Source organism: Dipodomys merriami, unplaced genomic scaffold, assembly GCF_024711535.1.
Source record: "Dipodomys merriami isolate MVZ:Mamm:240054 unplaced genomic scaffold, mDipMer1.0.p SCAF_2, whole genome shotgun sequence".
Lineage (NCBI taxonomy): Eukaryota > Metazoa > Chordata > Mammalia > Rodentia > Heteromyidae > Dipodomys > Dipodomys merriami.
This window is the reverse complement of record NW_027203381.1, coordinates 113,282,216-113,293,478: the sequence shown is the minus strand read 5'-3', so window position 1 is coordinate 113,293,478 and position 11,263 is coordinate 113,282,216. Positions and strand designations below refer to the sequence as shown.

The 11,263-nt window shown below is 50.7% G+C and overlaps 1 protein-coding gene across 4 annotated transcripts in view; it reads left to right on the top strand.

Annotated features, from left to right (window-relative positions):
- Positions 1–2,384: 2,384 nt before the first annotated feature.
- Tiam1 (TIAM Rac1 associated GEF 1) overlaps positions 2,385–11,263 on the top strand; it is a 347,945-nt gene continuing 339,066 nt past the window's right edge. For 3 of the 4 annotated variants that reach the window (XM_070030552.1, XM_070030549.1, XM_070030554.1), the window contains exon 1: positions 2,385–2,460. The gene's annotated coding sequence lies outside the window, so the exon portion shown is untranslated. The remainder of the gene's footprint in view (positions 2,461–11,263) is intronic. The other variant, XM_070030551.1, reaches the window with a different exon arrangement.

Here is an 11,263-nt window from a genome sequence, read left to right as displayed (position 1 = left end):
GGCACTGTCCCTCAGCTCTTCAGCTCAAGGCTAGAGCTCTACTGCTTAAGCCACAGCACCACTTCCAGCTTTTTCTGCTTATATGGTGCTGAAGAATCCACCCACGGCCTCATGCATGCAAGGCAAGCAACCTACCATTGAGCCACCTTCTCAGTCCCAAGGAATTAGTCTTAATCAAGAAGCCTGGGTGAAGTTTTGACTGAGATGAAGCTGGATATGGAAGAGGTATCTTTAGGATGATCTCTTGGGCTTGACTCAGAAACGTCGCTGGAGTATAGCATGAAACGTGGATGTACCATGTTGAAATCTATGATCCTAAAATCTGTAACTCATTTCTTAAAAAAAGTTTTACAAGTGCTTTCAACTTTTAAGGAACTTTAAAATTCTTGTCTGTAAGTACAGTTCCTCCATAATTCATTGATTAAATATTTCCGGGCACTCAAAAATGTAAAAGTACTGTCTGGGGCCTGTGATGGCCAGTTAGGTATGATTCTGGCTGGCAGCGTGCTCTGCTGGCCTGTGTGGCGGTGAATCAAGTGACCTGGCAATGTCAGCCCCCCACTGACACAGGCCCACAGCAGGTAATGGGCAGCTGCCGCTGTGGGTACAGGAGGCTTCACAGTATAAGAGCAAATGCTGAACTGCCAGCTATGGAAATCTGAAGAACTGCCAGGAGTCAAAGGAAGATGGGGAGGTGGAGATTTTCTAGACCCAGGGGCAAACCCAGAATTAAGGGTGCAAGTTGAGATTTTCCAGCTGAGAACGATCATTCTGCTAATTGCAGAAGAGCACTAAGGCCTGGGGTGGAAAAACCTTGGGAAGCCTTCGGTGAAGTCCAGGTGAGTAGAGAGGAGGGGAAGGGATAGACTTGGGAGGGGCCTAACACAGACTGAGGGAGAATCCAGGATTCTTCTTTATTTTTCCTTTTTCTTTTTGGAGACAGGGTCTTAATTTTGTAGTCCAGTGTTGGCTTTGGACTCATATATAGTGCAAACCTCTTGCCTCTGTGAACCACTATGCCTGGCTACGGTTTCTGTTTTAGTTTACTTTCCAAAGAACCATTCCTCCCCTACAATTATATTTATGAGTTCTTTGCTTTTAGCATGGTAACCTCCGGGCTACTGTCTTAGAAATCACACACACACACACAAACACACACATATTCAGTGACTCAGTGGTAGAGCGCTTGCCTCGCATGCATGAGGCCCTGGGTTCGATTCCTCAGCACCACATAAGCAGAAAAAGCCGGAAGTGGTGCTGTGGCTCAAGTGGTAGAGTGCTAGCCTTGAGCTGAAGAGCTGAGGGACAGCACCCAGGCCCAGAGTTCAAGCCCCACGACCGACAAAAATAAATCACACACATTTATCCGGCAGTGACTGATGTGAAGTTTAAAGCTCCTAAGGCGATGGCGAGATCTGGTATGACCTAGAGAGAGGATCTGCCCTTACAGGCGCGGCCAGCCATCAGCGGCCCGGTGAACCTTAACCTGGTCACCTACTCGGCCCAGGTGATCGAGAGCCCTGAGCCCCACGCTGCGATCCTCAGCTCCCCGGCTGGACAAGGTGAGGCTGCCCACTCAGCTCGGATTCTGTGTCCTACCCAGAGCCCCTTTCACGTCTTAACATCCACCGAAAAGGATCGCATTACGATTTCTTTTCCTCTCCTAAAAAAAAAGTTCCTGCCGCCCCCCGAGCCCGCCACGTACCGCAGGTACAAGGTTTTTTGGCTCTTTGCCTCCCCCGTTCAGTTCCCCCTTCTCTCCGCCTTAGGTGGCAGGAAAATCCTTTACCTCCGACCAATCCCACGGATGCCGAGCCGCGCGCGCGCGCGCGCCAACTCCCGCTTTTTCAGTGCACATCATTGGCCACCTCCACCTAGGCAGGATGACAGGCAGCTACGCCGGCCTATTGGAGGAGGAGGCGGAGGCCTCTCGGCCCTCCCAAAGCTGCTTTGTTAGGGGCTCCATCGCCGTTCTCCAGCCCGCAGCGCTCGGGCCGCCCCACCTCGCCCCCCGCGCTCTCCGCCGGTTGCACCACCCGAGCCCCGTGGGAAGTCACCCGGGAGCGCGCGACGCCAGCATCCTCCAGCCGCGGCGCCGGGATGCAGCGCCGGTACCCAGCGTGCGCCTGTTGTCATCACTCTCCAGTCCAACTCCGAACGCCCCGCTCCCGTACTCCACGCCTCTGATTGGCTACACGTAGGCGGAGCGATTGTCAGGAGGACCAATCGGAGCCCGGTTTCCCACGGGTTCCCGAGGCCCCGCCCCCAAGGCTGCCGTCCTGACAGCCCTCATTGGCAGACGGCGAGCGAGCCGGAGCGCGGCGGGGCCGAGCAGCGCCGCCGCCGTCGGGCGCGCAGCTCTGCAGCGCCGAGAACGCTTCGGCGCCCGCAGCCCCGGGGGGCCTCGCGGCCCTACGTCGTGCCGAGCCAGGTCGCGAAGATCCGAGCCCAGCGTCGCCGGTGAGTACCTCAGGCCTGAGAGGGAGCGGGCCGGCTGGCCAGAGCCACCGGCGGGCACGGCGAGGAGGATGCCCGCAGCCGCGGTGCCCGTGACGGGCACGTCCCGATTCCCACCTCCGGCTCGCTGGGGCTCCCGGCGGGTCCTAGCTCCCCCTGATTGGGCTTCGCTCGTATTGTTTTCGGCGGGGGTGATGCGAGGAGGGACGGTATCCCTGGCGTGTCGCGGTCCCCAGAGGCGCCAGGTGCCCGGCGCCCAACGGGAGTGACACGGTCCAGGCGTCGGTGCCCGGGTTTCCCGGCCCCGGGAGGTCGGCGCTGACCCGCGGCGGCGGCTTCGCGTGCATTTGTCGGCTGATTTTTAATCAACTTCGGGGAGGGCGTGCTCGTGTGTGCCGGGGGGAGTGGTCTGTGGTCTGTGGGTCTGCGTCCCCGACTCGGCGGGCACGTCCGTGGGCCTGGCGTGGGGACCACGCTGCCGCGGGGCGCTCACCTTGACCATCCGTCCGTGTGGCTTCTCCGGGGCCGGGCACCTTGGGCCGAGAGCCCCGGGGCGGGCGCACAGGATGGGCAGCCCGAGCAGGGCCAGGGAGGGAGGGCGGGGGGCGGGTAGACAATGAGTGGTCCTGGCGGTGGGGGGGCAGAGGGTCCGGTGCACTGTGCCGTTGGGTCGCATCCACGACCCCCCCTTCCCCCGTTCCCTCTCCTGCTCTCGGATGTCGCTGTACCCCGAAGCTTGCTGTACCCCGAAGCTTGCCAGCCGGCTGGGGACCCGCGTGGAGTCCGCTTTTGTTTACAAGACCTCGTCCGGGGATGAGAACCGCGCTCCCGGGGCTCTGTGGCGGCCGCGTGCCCTCTGGAGCGAGAAGTTGATGCTTGCTGTCAGGTGACGCCGCTCCCCCCCGCCCTCCCCCTGCTCCCCAGCCTGGGGAGGGGGGCCCTAGGCTTTAGGGGAAAGACCCAGCGCCTTGTCACACCCCGCGCCCTCAGGTGCCCTGCACCCTGGGGGCATGGGTGGTTTGGTCTGAAGGACCTCGGAGTGGTGGCCGTCGGGGCTCCCGTCCTCCCTATCCCTTTCCTGTCATGTCCTCTGGTCGTCATTCGTTGGCTGGCAGGGTTGGAAGGATGGCGCAAGCCCTTGGGGACACTGGGCAGTCCGTGCCTGTCTAGTGGTACCCACCTGGATCTGTGTCCCGAGCCTGCAGAGCTGCAGCCGAGGGCTGGGCCTGAGGCCACACAAGCCTGACCAAGAAGCTGGCCCAGCCACTCATCTCAGTCTCAGTTTGCGAGCATGAAAAGTAGGGATGGGAACCTTTCTGATGTGGGTGGTTAAGCAACAGTACCGTTAAGTGTGACAGATCAAACACTGTAGTAATGCAGAGTCTCTGAGAGAGGAAATGTGTTAACAGAGTGAGTCCTGTGTTATTCCCTCCCCCCCACTTTGTGTGTGTGTGTATTCTCTATCCTTCCAGCCCCAAGTTTATTTAAAAGGCAGGAAAGATCATTGCTCATGCCTGAGACCCTAGCTACTCAGGTGGCTCAATTTGTGATCTGAGGATCACAAATTGAAGCCAGAATGGGCAGGAAGCACTGTGAGATGCTTACTTCCTGTTAAACAGCAAAAAGCTGGAAGTGGAACTGTGGCCCAAGTGGTAGAGCCTTTAGTGAAAGAGCTAAGGACAGGACCCAGTCCCTGAGTTCAGTATTGACACACATGCTTGTGCACACACACACGGGCATGAAGGACTGCACTTTTCAGCTTCAAACAGAATTTGTTTTAGTTGGCCTGTGATTTAATTATACTTATCTAATCGCTAGGCGCTCCTTTTTATGTGTTTGATTTTCCGTAGGTTTTAGTTATTCCTTCTTCCTCAAGACTGTGATACGGTCCAAGATACAGGCCCTGGTGGGAAGAGGTTGCTGGTGAACCAGTAGCAGATTGCAAAGAGCTGGAGGAAGGTTTGAACAAAAAGATCTGGAGGCTGTGAGGAGCATTGGCTTATAGAGCTGGTATTGAAGCTCCGTTGTGTAGCTGAAGTTGGTTATATCACTGGATTCCTGTATGGTCTTCCTTTGTGCCTTGAAGTAGAGAGCTTGCTGAGGAGGAGCCTCTAAGTGGTAAACACTGAAGTTGCTAAGTAATTATGTTTGAATAGAGGGGAAATAAACTTAAGGAGGAGGCTGTTGAATAGGCTGGAAAGGTAGATGTGAACAAGCAGTTTCATTGAATACCTTCAAAAGTTCTCAATGTGTTTTGACTTGTGTTTCCTCTGGTCTCCTAGTTTTGTGTATTGATCATTTTGTTTAGGAAAAGAGGAGAAACTAGTTTTGTATTGTAATCATTAAAAAAAAAAAGAACTACTTAAGATAGACAATTTCAGGCTTGTTGACAGACTGACATATCACTGGAGCAGTGCTTCCTGTTTTCACACCTTGATTTTTGCCTGTTGAGACAGATTATTGAGCTGGGTCCAATAACCCGTCTTTTGAATGTAGGCCTTTGCCTCCAATCAGAGGTCTTTGCTAGCCCAAACAAGCAAATAAACAAACATAAACCAGGTAAAAGATTTGTAGCCTGACCAGTGATTGTGGAAACCCCTGGGGACTGTTCCCCGCCTCACCTCATTCTATCCCAGTGGCCTGCCTTCGTCACCCCAAGTCCAGGCTGACTGCCGTAAGCCTACCTTGTGTTGTTGAAATGAACAGAGCTGGAAGTACTCTTGCTAAATATCAATTAATAAATGGGTTCCCCTTCCAGGTTCTCAGAAATGATTCCAGTTGTTTCTGCACTTGTTCTGGGAATTGGCTGTTTCCTTAGGGATACTGAAGGCGTCTCCCCTTCCCTCCCCCGCAGCTGTCTGGGGATGGAATCAGTTGGGGACCTAAGCTTAAAAGGGAGCATGAGGTTAGGAAATCTCATTAGCTGACAATTTAACTACACTCTGATGCTCCTCTAAAGGGTTAGGACAAAGGCTACCCCCTCCCCCTCTGAAAGGAAAGGAAAAGCGTCCCTCTTCACTCTCACCTCCCTCCCAAATTCCTGCAGTTTGGGGAGCCCTGGAACCCCAGGCGGAGAATTCCTCCCAGGAAGCTTTGCTCAGGGTTTACTTGGTGCGCAGGTTAGTGCTTCCCCGCATCTCCATATTGACTGGAGTAGACCTGATCTGGGGGCTACAGCACTTTCAGAGATACAAAGTCTGCAAGCCAGGTTAGAAATCACTTGGAAGCCTTGGCTAGTGTTTCACGCCTGGGACTGCTGCCTGTTGGAGGTGTGCAAGTCACCCGGGCGACAGGCCAGAGAGTTTGGTTTTTATAGAACACCAGGCTTGGCCTTGAAAAAGATCCATGTTTTTGTTGTTTCCAGTTATTTGGTTTTTGTATCAAAAGCATAGTTTAGCGTGTGAGAGTGTATGTTTTGAGTATATGTATGAGTATGTACCCTTTCAAAGGAAAAAGCAATTCAGTTGTTTCTTTGGATGTGAGATGATACTAGGGTTTGCACTCAGGGCTTCATGATCTCCCTCAGCTATGTATTTGTGTGTGTGTGTGTGTGTGTGTGTGTGTGTGTGTGTGTGTGTGTGTGTGTGTGTGCTTGCGTGAGCGTGCCAGTCCTGGGGCTTGAACTCAGGGCCTAGGTGCTGTCCCTGAGCTTTTTTGTTCAAGGCTAGTGCTCTACCACTTGAGCCACAGCTCTACAACTGGTTATTTGGTGGTTAATTGGAGATCTGACTCTCAGCCACTGCTCACAGTGGCTTCAAACTGTGATCTTCCTTAGCTTTAGTTCCCCTAGGCTGGTGCTCTACCACTTATTTGAGCATACATCCACTTCTGGCTTTTTGCTGATCAACTGAAGATAAGAATCTCATGGACTTATACTCCTGGCTGGCTTTGAACTGCCATCCTCAGATCTCAGCCTCCTGAGTGGCTAGGATTACAAGTATGATTCACTGGTAGTTGGCTTTACAGTTTAATTTAACCAACTGTGTTGGCATCACTTTCAGTTCCATAAAACAGAATAAGTGTTCTGATGGACCAGAAAAAGAGGAGGATTTATGAATCAAGAAGGGCTTAAAGAATGCAGAAAACAAACAAGCAGGTTGGTCATATGAAAACACATTTTATTTTCCACATTGAACAGGCAGGTAGAAGGTTCCTTTTTTTTGTTTTTGTTCTTGTTTTTTTTGGTCAGTCCTGGGGCCTGAACTCTAGGCTTGGGTGCTGTCCCTTAGCTGTTCAGCTCAAGGCTAGTGCTCTACCACTTGAGCAATAGTGCCACTTCCGGCTTTTTCTGCTTATGTGGTGCTGAGGAATTGAACCCAGGGCCTCATGCATGCAAGGCAAATCGCTCTACCACTGAGCCACCTTCCCAGATGAGGGTATATTTTTGCATATGGCTCTTTGTCTTTTTGTTTTCCATTTTTTTCTCCCCAGAAAAATCTGATCTTCAAAGCTCCAGCAACCCTTTTCTCTTATTTCTCCATCCCAAATTTGAAGTTATTTTTTTTCTTTCAACATTCCATTTTATATAACTTCTGTTTCAAAGAAAAAAAAATCCTCTGTGGTCATTGTGGGCCAAATCACTTATTTGGAAAAATTAAAGGGAAAGAAAGGAGGCCCTGAGAAATAAAGCAGCGCTCAGCAAGGAACAGAGTGTTTCAGGCTAAAACAATGATCTAGTGTAGGAGCTAGGCCATATTAATGGTTAGACACAGTGTTGCCCTTGAGCCTCCCTTTCAACCTCCAGGCACCTTGGTCCACACCCTTGCTGCATAAGCCCTCCTCTGTTCTCCTGGTCTCCAGGGCCTTCATTAAGAAATTCACAAGGGCTGGGGCTGAGGTACAGGAATTGGAGAGATTCTTGCAGTACCAGTAGATTCTCCTAGAATATTTGGAAACTCTGTGTGTGTGTGTGTGTGTGTGTGTGTGTGTGTGTGTGTGTGTGTGTGTGTGTGTGTGTGTGTGTGTGTGTGTGTGTGTGTGTGTGTGTGTGTGTGTGTGTGTGTGTGTGTGTGTGTGTGTGTACAGTACTAGGCTTGAATTCAGGGCCTTACACTCTTGCTTAGCTTTCTTGTTCAGGACTGGCACTTTACCACTTGAGGCACATCTGGCTTTTTTTTTTTTTTACTGGTTAATTGGAGGTAAGAATCTCTTGGATTTGTCTGCCTGGGTGGTTTTGATTCTCAGATCTCAGCCTCCTGAGTAGCTAGGATTAAGGGGTCAGCCTCTGATGCCTGGTGAATTTCATTGAAGTATACACCTGTTCCATTTTACCATTTATTTTTTGCAGTGCTAGGACTAGAACTCAGGTCCTCACACATGCTAAACTCTACCATTTAGGCATACTTGCAGTCATGTGTTGTTAATGATTGTTATTAAGTCTCTTATTGTATCTGATTTACAAATGAAACGTTACCATGGGTATGTGTATATGGGAGCACACAATGTATATCTGAGTTGCAACTCTCTGACTTGAGAGATCATGGGATTTGGAACTAATTCTTCTCCTTCAGATAAGGGATGACTACTGTGTACAGTTTTCGGAGAGAGAAAAGTGTCTGTCTTGGAGTAGAGGCTCACTAGAGGGGAGACTAGACTATTGGTATTCAGTTGCTTTTCCTCAAAAACCCCAACACAGGGCTGGGAAAGGTGGCTCAGTGGTAGAGTGCTTGCCTTGCAAGCATGAGGCCCTGGGTTCCATTCCTCAGCACCACATACACAGAAAAAGCCAGAAGTGGCGCTGTGGCTCAAGTGGTAGAGCACTAGTCTTGAGCTCAAGAGCTTAGGGACAGCACCTAGGCCCAGAGTTAAAGACCCACGACTGACAATTCCCCCCACCCCCCGAAAAAATATCCCAGCACACTTTTGTGTGTGTGTGTGGGCGGGGCAGGAGGCAGGATATCTTGCAGAAAAAAGCTACCCAAGGTAGTGCACTCTCCTATCTCCCTCCTTTCTCCTTTCCCCTTGTAAACATACATCCAGCCTGTTTCCTGCTCCTGCTTCCCTGGACAGCTCTGCTCAAGTGATAAAGAGCCTGAAACCCAGCAGGTCAGGCATGGAGGAAGAGGAGGGGTCTGGGAGTGGGTGTCGGGGGCCACCAAGTGGCAGGATCCGCTATGAGGGAGGGATGAGAGGTGTGGTGGAGCAAAGGTAAGCCTGGTGCCCCAGGTTAAGTTGGGGGTGTGGAATGGGAGGCTGCCTTGTGGCCCATCCTCCGCTCTATTGGATACCTCCTCTGTGTGTGTGTGTGTGTGTGTGTGTGTGTGTGTGTGTGTGTCTCTGTGTGTGTGTGTGTGTGTGTGTGTGTCTGTGCATGCGCACATGCATGCAGCTATGAACCCACGACCTATCCCTTAGTTTTTTCTTTCTTTTTTTTTTACTCAAAGCTGGAGCTCTGCCAATAGCTCCACTTCTGGCTTTTTGCTGATTAATTATAGATGAGGGGCTCACAGACTTTCCTGCCTGGGCTGGCTTTGAACCAGGATCCTCAGATCTTACCCTTCTAAGTAGCCAGGCTTACAGACGTGAACCACTGGCAGGGTGTTTGGGGGAGAGATTGCATCCAAAGCCCAGCTTGCTCAGGGCTTCATCTTGTTCAGTCTGTGGACTTGGGCTTGGAGTGATGGCTGGCCACATTTCCGGGGAATGATGACTTCAGGCAGGACTGGCTTTGAGACTCCCCAGCTCAGGCTCGGGGCTGGGCCTTGGGGTGTATTCTTGTCCTGACCTTCTTTTGTGGGTTTGGTAGAGCCCTGACCTAATTAACTGACAGTATTCAGTTCTTTTCTATGTGAACATAATAAATAAATACATCTCCAGATTCTCCCAGGCCACCTGGATGTCCCCAGAAAGTGATCCCTAAGGGACAAGTTCTTCACCGTGGTGAAGGCTCCCCAGATCTGACAGCCACTGTGTCCGCTCCCACCCTCAAGACCCTGTACTCTCTGTCTCCCCTGGACTACTCCTGCCTCTGTCTGCCTGGGGTCATTATTGGTCCCACACCTGGCTTCCTGAAAAGTGCTCTGCTTTGTGCCCCCCGTCCAGAGCCCCTCGTACTCCACCCCACATCCCAGTTGTAACCCTGGTGATGTTTTAAGACCTGTGTACATGGCCTTCTTTCTTTTTATGTCTTTATTGTTTTGGTGGTACTGGGGTTTGAGCCTCAGCTCTCTCTATTTTTTCTCTTTAGTTATTTTTCAGATATGGGCAGCAGCTTCTTCTATCTCTAAGTCCTGCATAATGGGATTATAGGCAAGTGCCACCATGTCTTGCCTTACAGTGTCTTCTTGGTAGCAGTCCATCGTGGCCTGAGGTGAGCAGCCTGTGCACTCACTGTTAGTTTTCCAGGTTACTCTGGAGAGACTCATTTCTTTCTGTTTTTTTTTTGTTTGTTTGTTTTTGTGTGTCGGTTGTGGAGCTTGAACTCTAGGCCTGGACACTGTCCCTGAGCAATTCAGCTCAAGGCAAGTGCTCTACCACTTGAGCCACAGTGCCACTTCCAGTTTTCTGGTAGTTAGTTGGAGATAAGAGTGTTACTGACTTTCCTGCCCGGGTTGGCTTTGAACTGCGGTCCTCAGATCTCACCTCCTGAGTAGCTAGGATCACAGGCATAAGCCACCACTGCCTGGCTTTTATTTATTTATTTATTTTTGTTTAGTCATGGGGCTTGAACTCAGAACCTGGCGCTGTTCCTGAGCTTTGGTGCTCAAGCCTATATAGCCCTATCACTTTGAGCCATAGCGCCACTTCTGGTTCATGAGTGTCTTCTTATCCACTCAGTCCTGTAATGTCCAGAAATAACCACTTTGGTTTAATTTTGTTTAATTCTTCTAGTGGTTGTTTTTACATTTCTAGATAATATGAAAATATTACTTGTATTGCTTGACTTTCTTAGTTCATATTTTTGTTACTATGGCAAAATACTTGAGGCTAGGTAGTTTATAAAGACAAGCTTATTTAGATGGCAGTTCCAGAGGCTGAGAAGTGCAGGAGCAGAGCAGGGCAGTGGCTCCTTGTTACATTCTGAGGCAGCACAGGGCTGGCTGCGCTGAGGCTGGCTGCGCTGAGGCTGAGAGGGCGGGAATGTTTCTGCTTGGTGGAGTGGGGGGGGGGGGTGGGATGGGAAGGAGGTAGGGGAGGGGGAGTGAAGCTGGTAGGGGATGGGGGAGGGAAGGTGACACATTCAAACCATACAGTGTCTTCTACTAATTATTCTTTCTTTTTTAACTTATGGAAACTTTAGTTTATTTCTATTAGCTGATGACAGTAACTTTTTTTTTTTTTTGGTCAGTCGTGGGGCCTGAACTCTGGGCCTGGGCACTGTCCCTCAGCTCTTCAGCTCAAGGCTAGCGCTCTACCACTTGAGCCACAGCGCCACTTCTGGCTTTTTCTGCTTATGTGGTGCTGAGGAATCGAACGCAGGGTTTCATGCATGCAAGGCAAACGCTCTACCACTGAGCCACCTTCCCAGCCTGACAGTAACTTTTATCTACTGTCCTTTGTGAGTGGACAATATCCACTTCCTGCCTGCTTGTCCCCTCAACTTTTCTGGTTGCCCAGCTACAGTGCTGGCACTAGGTACTATTGTTGGTGTATTATGTTTGTTTCTCCAATCCTGACCAAGTCTTGTCTGCCTTGTCTGTAGTTAAGATAATCACCTACTATTCTCTTTACATTAAACAAATCACTCGTATTTGCTGTATTTACAGAATTGTGGCAGACATCAGATCAACCTTAGACCATTTCTTTTTCATTTTGCCAGTGCTGGCTTTGAATTGCGACCCTCAGATCTCAGCCTTCTGACTAGCGA